Genomic DNA, 10,240 nt, shown 5'->3' with positions numbered 1-10,240 from the left:
TGTGATATTTCAATTATATAACAAAATATAATGCGTAAAAGAAATAACACAGACACCATAGTTTTGTTAACGAGGAAACCGCAATGCAGAAAAACCCCGGAACCTAGTCCAGATTGAACACAAATTGTATTAAGCCGCTACAGACACTAGCCTACTCCAAATTAACTTCGGTTTGGACTCTAGTTGAACCCCAATCAGTCTCACACTGATCCAAGGTACAGTTATGCTCCTACGCCTCTTATCCCAGCAGGATGCTACGTACTTGATTCCCTTAGCTGATCTCACCCACAATTAAGAGTTGCTACGACCCAAAGTTGAAGACTTTAATAAACAAATTTGTATCACACAGAAAAGTCTACGGTAATAGATAAATCCGTCTCCCACGAATATACCTACAAGTTTTGTTCTGTCTTTTGATAAATCAAGGTGAACAGGAACCAATTGATAAACCGGACTTATATTCCCGAAGAACAACCTAGTATTATCAATCACCTCACAGTAATCTTAATCGACACAGCGAAAAAAGATATTGTGGAATCACAAACGATGAGACGAAGTGTTTGTGATTACTTTTCTATCTTGCCTATCGGAGATATAAATTTCAAGCCAATTATTACAATTGTACTCGTAACGATAGAAACAACAACATCAGATCACACAGTGACAAGAAAAGTAGTATCGGTCTGGCTACACAATCCCAATGAAGTCTTTAAGTCGTTAACCTGGTTTAGAAGAAGAAACCAAAGGTTAAAGGAGAATCGACTCTATCTATGCAACTAGTATCACACGTAAGGTGTGGGGATTAGGTTTACCAGTTGCTAGAGTTCTCCCTTATATAGTCTTTCCAATATGGGTTTGCAATCAATGTTAGCTTGGTAACAAAGTATTCAATATTCACCGTTAGATGAAAACCTGATTAGATTCAAGCTAATATTTCTCAACCGTTAGATCGAAAACTTAGCTTGTTACACACAAACGAAATGTCCAATTTTGGGTTTATGAACCGTTCCCAAACATTAACATTTGTTGGTTCAACAATAGTTAACCAATGGTTATCCATATGATCACTTTGATATCCACCATATTCTTCTTCACCATAACTAGTCCAAATGACTCAAATGAACTAGTTAGAGAGTTGTTCAATTGCTTAGATCTTATGTAACTACAAAAGACACAATCGAAACAAAGACGGTTTGATTCACTCGAATTGGTATATGAACTTTATAGACATGGTTTGCAAAAGCATTCCTTAGTTTATATAAACATGAGTTCAAGGACAACCGATTTTAGATATAACCTGCTCAAGTTCGCGGACTGGGTTCGCGGACTTAAACTCACGGAAGGATATCACAAACTCCAGCAGAAATTCTCGGGTCGATAACTTCCGCCAGTTCACAGACTGAGTTCGCGGACTTGGCTCACGCCACATTCCATTTCTCTTGACAACAAAGTTCGTAAACTTTGGTTCAAGGAATAAGGACTTATACATATATGTGTTTCCACAACAATGCTTATATCCTACCAATGGTTATGTAATCTAAACTCTCATTTCAATCACTGAAACATTCTCAGATGATGTTATACATTCGTTATTCACAGACCATTTCTCGTCAGAGCAATTTCCAAAGTGATTGAAACATAACATGACTTTTGTCACTAGCTAAAGATGAATTTGGCTAAAGCGAAAGCTTACCAACACATATTTCCAGAAATAGATAGGCGAGTTAAACTCGGCTCGAAATAGCAAATGTGTATCATGAAAGTCTATACGTCAACACGACTTTTGTCTCAAGAATAAGAGATAGAGTAGATAGATTTTTGAGTGACAGATAAGTTCAAGTCTCCACATACCTTTTAGTCTATGAAGATCCACCAGTTCCTTGAGTAGTCCTTCGTCTTGTATGATGATTTCCATGGAGTCTTGAGCTCAACTACACTTTCTATCCTAGTCCGAGACCCTTAGCTATGTAGGCTAGAAATCAAGACTTATAGTTTTGATCACTAACATTGACAAACATGCTTGAGATAGCAGCGCATGCGAGTTCGACCGAGCAATGCTCTAACAATCTCCCCCTTTGCCAATTTTAGTAGCAAAACTATTAATACATATGGAATACAAAAAATAAATAAATTAACTTTTGTAGCTCCTATTCCACATGCCTAATCTTCAACGTTACTCAAAATCTTCGTCACTTCCAAGTACTCCAATGAACCCAAAGGTTGTAAGTTTAGCATCATCATTGTTGAAAATCCATAGCTATAACAACAAGAAAACAAAGTTCTCAATCATTGTTATACAGTGTCATAGTATCATTACACAACGTCAAAATCCAATTGTATCACAACTTCAACAACAATACTATGGTCATATGTATCACTCCCCCTTAGTCAATACTCCATCTCACATGGAAACCACTCCCCCTTACATAATGATCCGAAAATCATATATATTTGAACTACATATTACTTCTCCCCCTTTTTGTCAATAAAATTGGCAAAGGTACAAGAACGGTATCCTAATGAAATTTCCGAAAGAGGCTTTTCTTGACCAAAAGAAAGCATATATCAACTTGTTCTTTAGATGCAATCATAAAGCCGAAGCTAAATGCATTCATCAAGGAGTTTATAAAGATACAAGATAACCCCTATAATATTCCACAGCCGCACTCCCCGCAAAGATTTGGCAATTAAGCGCAAGTTCAAAAGAACTCTCCCCCATTAAATGTCATACCCGAAAGAACAACAAGAGCTACCTTAATTTCGAAAGAAAAGAAGGATTTATTTGGACATAACAAATCACATACAAGTATGAATCTGAATCCAAAATACTCAATTAAATTAACTCCATGATTAATTAATTGAAAATGCTCAACATAAGTGAACTTATGGAGACTCAAAAATATACAATTAGATTAATCACAAGATAACCCATAATTAATCTAATAGAAATACACAACCAAACTAATCACAAAAGTAATCAATTTAATTGGTCATGCTCAACATAAGAAAACTTACAGAGCAACAACTAAATAACCAAACAAGATGATTAATTTAGTTGAAAATGCTCGACATAAAGTACCTCACGGAACAACAACATAGCTAAAAAATAATCAACTTGGTTGTTTAATGCTCAACATAAGACACTTTACGGAGCCTCACAGTAATACACAAAATATGGATCAGGGAAGATCAATTACTGCGGAATACACAAGGATTCATTCTATCACTATTCGCATAACGACATTCAATAGACATAATCCTTGTAAACAAAAGATTTTAACCTATCTTCCATCAATAATTGACATAATAGGCTCAACTTTTGTATTTTGTCAAAAGTCTATTCATTCTTTTATCAATACATATGAATATCGACATACGAAAGACTTTACTTTTGACAATGTATGGGACAATCAAAGTTCACGGAAGTAAACACACATATACCATAAATAATTGCAATATATAAAACCATAAAGATTAATACTGCAAAAATCATCTTCCAAACAAATTTAGAATTTAAACCAATAAATCTAAAAACATGAAGATGAAAACGTTGGACATAGCTATGTATAATCACAATAATGGCTATTCCAAAAACTAGTTATTCTTCTAATAAAAACAAGAAAATAAAAGATTTACTAGGCAAAAGGAAACACAAATTACTCTTCTTCCTCATCGGAGATACTCCAAGATGCTTGAATTGTGTTCAATTCTTCCTTGAGCTCGGGAAACTTCGTTGCAACCAAAGGCAATTGTTCTTGGACACACTTCACCCTTGAATTGACCTTACACACACCCTTGTGAATTTTTTGAAGAAGACTCAAAGTGGTAGGGTCACAATCATTAAGTGAATCATCTCTTTTTCTTTTGCACACATTCTCCCTTATGCGTCTAAAGGTACACGGACGAACCGGTTTGGGAACCCCGAGAGAGTTTCCAATCGAATCAATACCATGATCACGGAAAATTTTTCCAATCAAGCAAGGGTAACCTAACATCTTGATGGGTGAAGTCATCGAAGTCATTTGATAAATGATAAAACCACAAATATCGAGACTTTGAACACCCGATTCAAGGAAATAGACTAATTCCGCAAACTCATGACTCCACCAAGAATTCTCAATTGTGGAGGGACAAAGATTGGGGATACCAAGTTTCCCAAATTCCAACAATGGGATGCTAAGATCATTAGTAGGAAACTTTCCTTGATTAGAAGCTACCTTATTGCCACAAAGCCCAAGAGAGATTTCATCACAAGATGGTCGTTCATCACTTGGTCTAGGAAGACGCACGTTCCCCAGCGGAATGTTGGTAATCTTCGAAATTAAGTTTCTATCAACAAGAAACCTTTCTCTATTTATCATGGATTTTAATTCCATATTATTAAGATCAACATCATGAATGTTGGCATAGAAAATTCTTGTGAGAGAATCAAAACCTTGACCATTACCATGAAAGATATTTCCAAGCTTGAATTTTTTAAAGCAAGCTAAATCCTCTTCATGCCCACTAGATGGATCCAATTTCTTTTCTAGGATAAAACATTTAGATGAAATATTTTTCAAAAATTCTAGCACAAGAATCATCCACAAAGCTAATCCTAAGAGAGTTTTGGTCACAAGGAACATCCATGCTAGAGGTATTTAAGCTTTTGGAGCTTCTTTTTGAGCCCTTAGAATTCATCATGAGATCTAAGAAATTGAAAGGGACAAGAGGAAATACTTACTTGGAGTGAAACTTGAACACCCTTTCTTTCAATTTCTCCAAGAAGGCTTCAATGGAGGAAAACACACAAAACCTTAGAGGTTCACGTACGCGGACGGGTGATGAAGAAGAGGGTGGCAGACTTCTTCTTTATAAGACCAATAATGGGCTTTGACCCGTTTATGAACCGTGACCCGCACAAGGAAGGTGAAAATTTCTTAGACGGTTGCACATCAAAGGCTATGAATCCCGTGACAAAATACTTTTGTGAGAGACGATGGATGCAGTAGAATGCTTGGTCGATCTCTATTAACTCTTGGGTTTCTTCTATTTCTAAAGTGAATATCAAAACTTTACACAACCCAAACATTTCTTGCCCCATTTCAAGATATTTGGTATTGAGCAAACCTAATCCCCACACGTCTGTGTGCTACTAGTGTGCTCGCTAGAGTCGATCTCTATTAACTCTTGGGTTTCTTCTATAAACTCGAGTTAACGACTTAAAGACTTCACTGGGATTGTGAAGCCAGACCGATACTACTTTTATCGTAGTTGTGTGATCTGATCTTGCATCTTCTATCGTACGAGCACAATCTGTGATTGGCTTGAGATCGTGAGAGTTCTCCGATAGGCAAGATAAAGAAGTCACAAACATCTTCTCTCACTGTTTGTGATTCTTCGACAAACCGCCTGTGTAGTCAGGATGGATTGTAGAGAGGTGATTGATTAATCTAGGCGGTTATTCAAGAATATAAGACCGGATTATCAATTGGTTCATGTTACCTTGATTTTATATCTAAAGATGGAACAAAACCTAGGGTTTATCTGTGGGAGACATATTTATCCTTTTGATAGACTTTTCTGTGTGAGACAGTGGGAGACTGATTGGGGTTCAACTATAGAACAGTCCGAAGTTAGTATGCAGTAGGCTAGTGTATGTAGAGGCTTAATACAGTGTGTGTTCAATCTAGACTAGTTCCCGGGGTTTTTCTGCATTTGCGGTTTCCTCGTTAACAAAATTTTTGATGTCTGTGTTATTTCTTTTCCGCATTATATTTTATATAATAGAAATAATACAGGTTGTGCGTTCGTGATCATTAATTGGAAATCCAACCTTTGGTTGTTGATCGATATTGGTTGATCCTTGGACATTGGTCTTTGGTACCGTCCAAGTTATCTCTCTTTGAAAACGACTCGCAGATTTCTAGTTGCTTGAGTAAAGATCAAATCGAGAGATTGAGATAATAACTCCTTGAGATACCTTTTATCTAGATTGAGTCTGACTGTCTAGTTGATTCTCTAGCAAAGTATTTCGGAGTTAGTCCATACAGATTGCTAAGAGAAATATAGGGTGGTGTTGTTAGACCCACGTTTTTTCAAATATCTCTCTCTTGTTTTGATTTACTCAAACTAACAGAAATCAGCGAGTCTTAATCAAACACAAGGAATAACTTGGACGGTACCAAAAACCAATGTCCAAGGATCAGTCAATGTTAATCAACAACCAAGGTTCGATTATACTAATTGATGATCTAACGCACAACCTGTATTATTTCAATTATAAAGATAAAACAATATAATGCGGAAACTGAAATAACACACACCAGAAATTTTGTTAACAAGGAAACCGCGAATGCAGAAAACCCCGGGACCTAGTCCAGATTGAATACACACTGTATTAAGCCGCTACATACACTAGCCTACTCCAAGCTAACTTCGGACTGGACTATAGTTGAACCCCAATCAGTCTCCCACTGATCCAAGGTACAGTTGTACTCCCTACGCCTCTGATCCCAACAGGATACTACGCACTTGATTCCGTTAGCTGATCTCACCCACAACTAAGAGTTGCTACGACCCAAAATCGCAGGCCTTAACAATAAACAAATCTGTCTCATAGAGACAAGTCTATCAAAGGATCAATTTGTCTCCCACGGAAAATCCCTAAAGTTTTTGTTCCTTCTTTTGATAATAATCAAGGCGAACAGGAACAAATTGATAATCCGGTCTTATATTCCCGAAGAACAACCTAGATTAATCAATCACCTCACAACAATCTTAATCGTAAGGTAGCGAAACAAGATGTTGCGGAATCACAAACAATGAGACGAAGAAGTTTGTGATTACTTTTTATATCTTTCCTATCGGAGATAACAATCTCAAGCCAATAAATATGATTGTACTAGTAGGATAGAATATGCAAGATCACACAACTACGATAAAAGTCGTATCGGTCTGGCTTCACAATCCCAATGAAGTCTTCAAGTCGTTTAACCTGGTTTTAGAAGAAGAAAACCAAAGGGTAAAGGAGAACCTATTCTAGCACGCAAACTAGTAGAACACGTAAGGTGTGGGGAATAGTTTTGCAGAGGTGCTAGATGTCCCCTTATATAGTCTTTCAAATCAGGGTTTTGCCTTGGTAACAAAGCAATCAATATCCACCGTTAGATGAAAACCTGAATTAGATTCAAGCTAATATTTCTCAACCGTTAGATCGAAAACTTAGCTTGTTATACACAAATGAAATGCACGCTTCAAGGTTTTTTAACCGTACCCAAACGTGTATATTGTTGGTTTAAGAATAGTCAACCAAAAGGTTAGCCATATGAGCATTTCATATCAACCATGTTCTTCTTCACCATAACTATTTCAAATGACTCAATTGGACTAGTTAGAGAGCTGTTCAATTGCAAGGAAATCTTATGTAACTACACAAGACACAATTGAAGCAAAGATGATTTGATTCTCATGAATCGGTTCATGAACTTTTATAGCCACGGTTTGAAAATAACATTCCTTAGTATTTTTAAATTTAAGTTCAGAAATCATCTTCAGATATATAACCTTCTCAAGTTCGCACACTAGGTTCGCGGACTCAAGCAACCGGGCAGAGTTTACAAACTCCAGCAGAAAATCTCGGCAAAGACTTTCCGCCGGTTCGCAGACTAGTACACGCGCAACTAATTTGTCAACTCCAGCAGAACCTTTTGGGATGAGAAGTTCGGCAGTTCGCGGACTAGGTTCGTGGACTTGGAAATCAAGCCATTCTTCCGGTTTCTCTTGATCAACAAAGTTCGCAAACTTTGGTTCAAGGAATAGGACTTATACATAAATGTGTTTCCACAACAATGTTTATGTCCACCATTGGTTATGTAATCTAAACTCTCATTCCAACCATTGAAACATTCTTAGAGGACGTTATATAGTTGTTACACCATTTCTCGTCAAAGCAATTTTCAAAGTGATTGAAATATATCATGACTTTCGTCACTAGGTAAAGATAAACTTGGTCGAAGTGAAAAGCTTACCAACACATATTTCGAGATATAGATAGGCGAGGTATACTCGGCTCGAAATGCCAAATGTGTATAATCATAGTCTATATATATAGCATACGACTTTTTGTCTCAAAGAGTAGGAGATAGAATAGATAGACTTTTGAGTGACAGATAAGTTCAAGTCTCCACATACCTTTTTGTCGAGAAGTTCCATCGGTTCCTTGAGTAGATCTTCGTCTTGTATGATGAATCGCCATGGAGTCCTTAAGCTCAACTACACTTACTATCCTAGTCCGAGACTTAGCTATAGTAGACTAGAAATCAAGACTTATAGTTTTTATCACTAACATTGACAAACATGCTTGAGATAGCAACGTATGTGATTTCGACCGAGCAATGCTCTAACAATCTCCCCCTTTGTCAATTTTAGTGACAAAAATATCAATACATATGGAATACAAAAAAGATAATGAAACTTTAGTAGTTCCTATTCCACATGTCTAATCTTCAACATTCCTCGAAATCTTCGTCACTTCCAAGTACTCCAATGATCCCAAAGGTTCTAAGTTTGGCATCACCGTTGTTGAAGATCCGTAGCTATAACAATGAGAAAGCATCGGTCTCGATCATTGTTATACATTGTCATAGTATTATTACATAGTGTCAAAGTTCAATTGTATCACAACTTCAACAATAATACTATGGTGACATGTATCACTCCACCTTAGTCAATCCTCCATCTCACATGGAAACCACTCCCCCTTACACAATGATCCGAAAACCATATGTATTTGTAGTGTGAACTACATATTAATTCTCCCCCTTTTTGTCAATAAAATTGGCAAAGGTACAAGAACGTGATCATAATGAAATTTTCGTAAGAGACATTTCATGACTGAGAGAAAGAAACACACATCATCTTATTTAGATACAATCATATAGACGAAGCTAACAACATTCATCAAGGAGTTTAAAGATAGAAGATAACCCCTCTAAAATTCCACAGCCGCACACCCCTCAAGATATGACCATTTAGCACAAGTTCAAAAGAACTCTCCCCCATTTGATGTCATTCGCGAAAGAACAACAACGAGCGACCTTAATTTCAAGAGAAAAGAAGGATTTTAATTGGACACCGAAACCATATGAATGATTTTTATGTCCAAAAACTCAATCAAATTAACCATAAGTAAATCTATGATTAATTTAATCGGAATACATAATCAAATTAAACACAAAAAATGATCAATTTAATTGATTTTGCTCAATATAAGTAAACTTACGGAGCAACGACTAAGTTAACCATACAAGAGAGTGATTGGCTTAATCGTTCATATACTCAACACATGAGAACTTATGGAGTAATAACTAAATAACCAAACAAGATGATTCATTTAGTTCTAAATGCTTAACATAAAGTACCTTACGGAACAACCAACCAAGCTAATCAAAAAATAATCAACTTAGTTGTATCGTGCTCAACATAAGACACATTACGGAGCCTCACAGTATTACATAAAATATGGATCAATGAAGATCAATACTGTGTAAAACACAAGGATTCATTATATCTTCAATCATTATATGCATAACAATAATGAATAGACATAATCCTTGATTACAAAAGATTTAAACCTATCTTCCACCAAAAATTGACAATATAAGCTTAACTTTTGTAATTGTCAAAAGTCTATTCATCCTTAAATCAATACATGAATACCAATCATGACCGACTTTAATTTTGACAAAATATGGGAAAACATAGTTCACAGACGTAAACACCAATATCCCATAACAAGTTGCAATATAACAAATCATAAAGATTAAATACTACAAAACATCATCCTCCAAACAGTTTTAGAATTTTAAACCAAAAACCTAAAAACAAGAAGATGAAAATAATAGCTATGTGTAGTCACAATCATCGCTATTCAAAGTACTAGTTATTCTTCCAACTAAACCAAAAAGAAGACAGACTAGGAAAATAAAAATAAACTCAGTTTTCCTTGATGATTTCATACCTTTGAAATGGTCCATCGAAATAGGAATCACTGATATCCTTGATCTTGTTGACCGTAGAGATGCCATGTTCATGAGTTAGAACATTAGTTTTTCGATCAACAATGCGAACAAAATATCGAACCGTAGCACAGTCAAGGATAACTTTCTTCTGATTCCTGATCAAGATATTCTGAGTACCAAGAATTTTTGCATGTCCATCAATAAGCTGGTTTATCTGCAGTTGAAGGTTAGCAAGTTCG

Source organism: Papaver somniferum, chromosome 1 (assembly GCF_003573695.1).
Source record: "Papaver somniferum cultivar HN1 chromosome 1, ASM357369v1, whole genome shotgun sequence".
Classification (NCBI taxonomy): domain Eukaryota; kingdom Viridiplantae; phylum Streptophyta; class Magnoliopsida; order Ranunculales; family Papaveraceae; genus Papaver; species Papaver somniferum.
Note: the sequence above shows the minus strand (reverse complement) of the source record.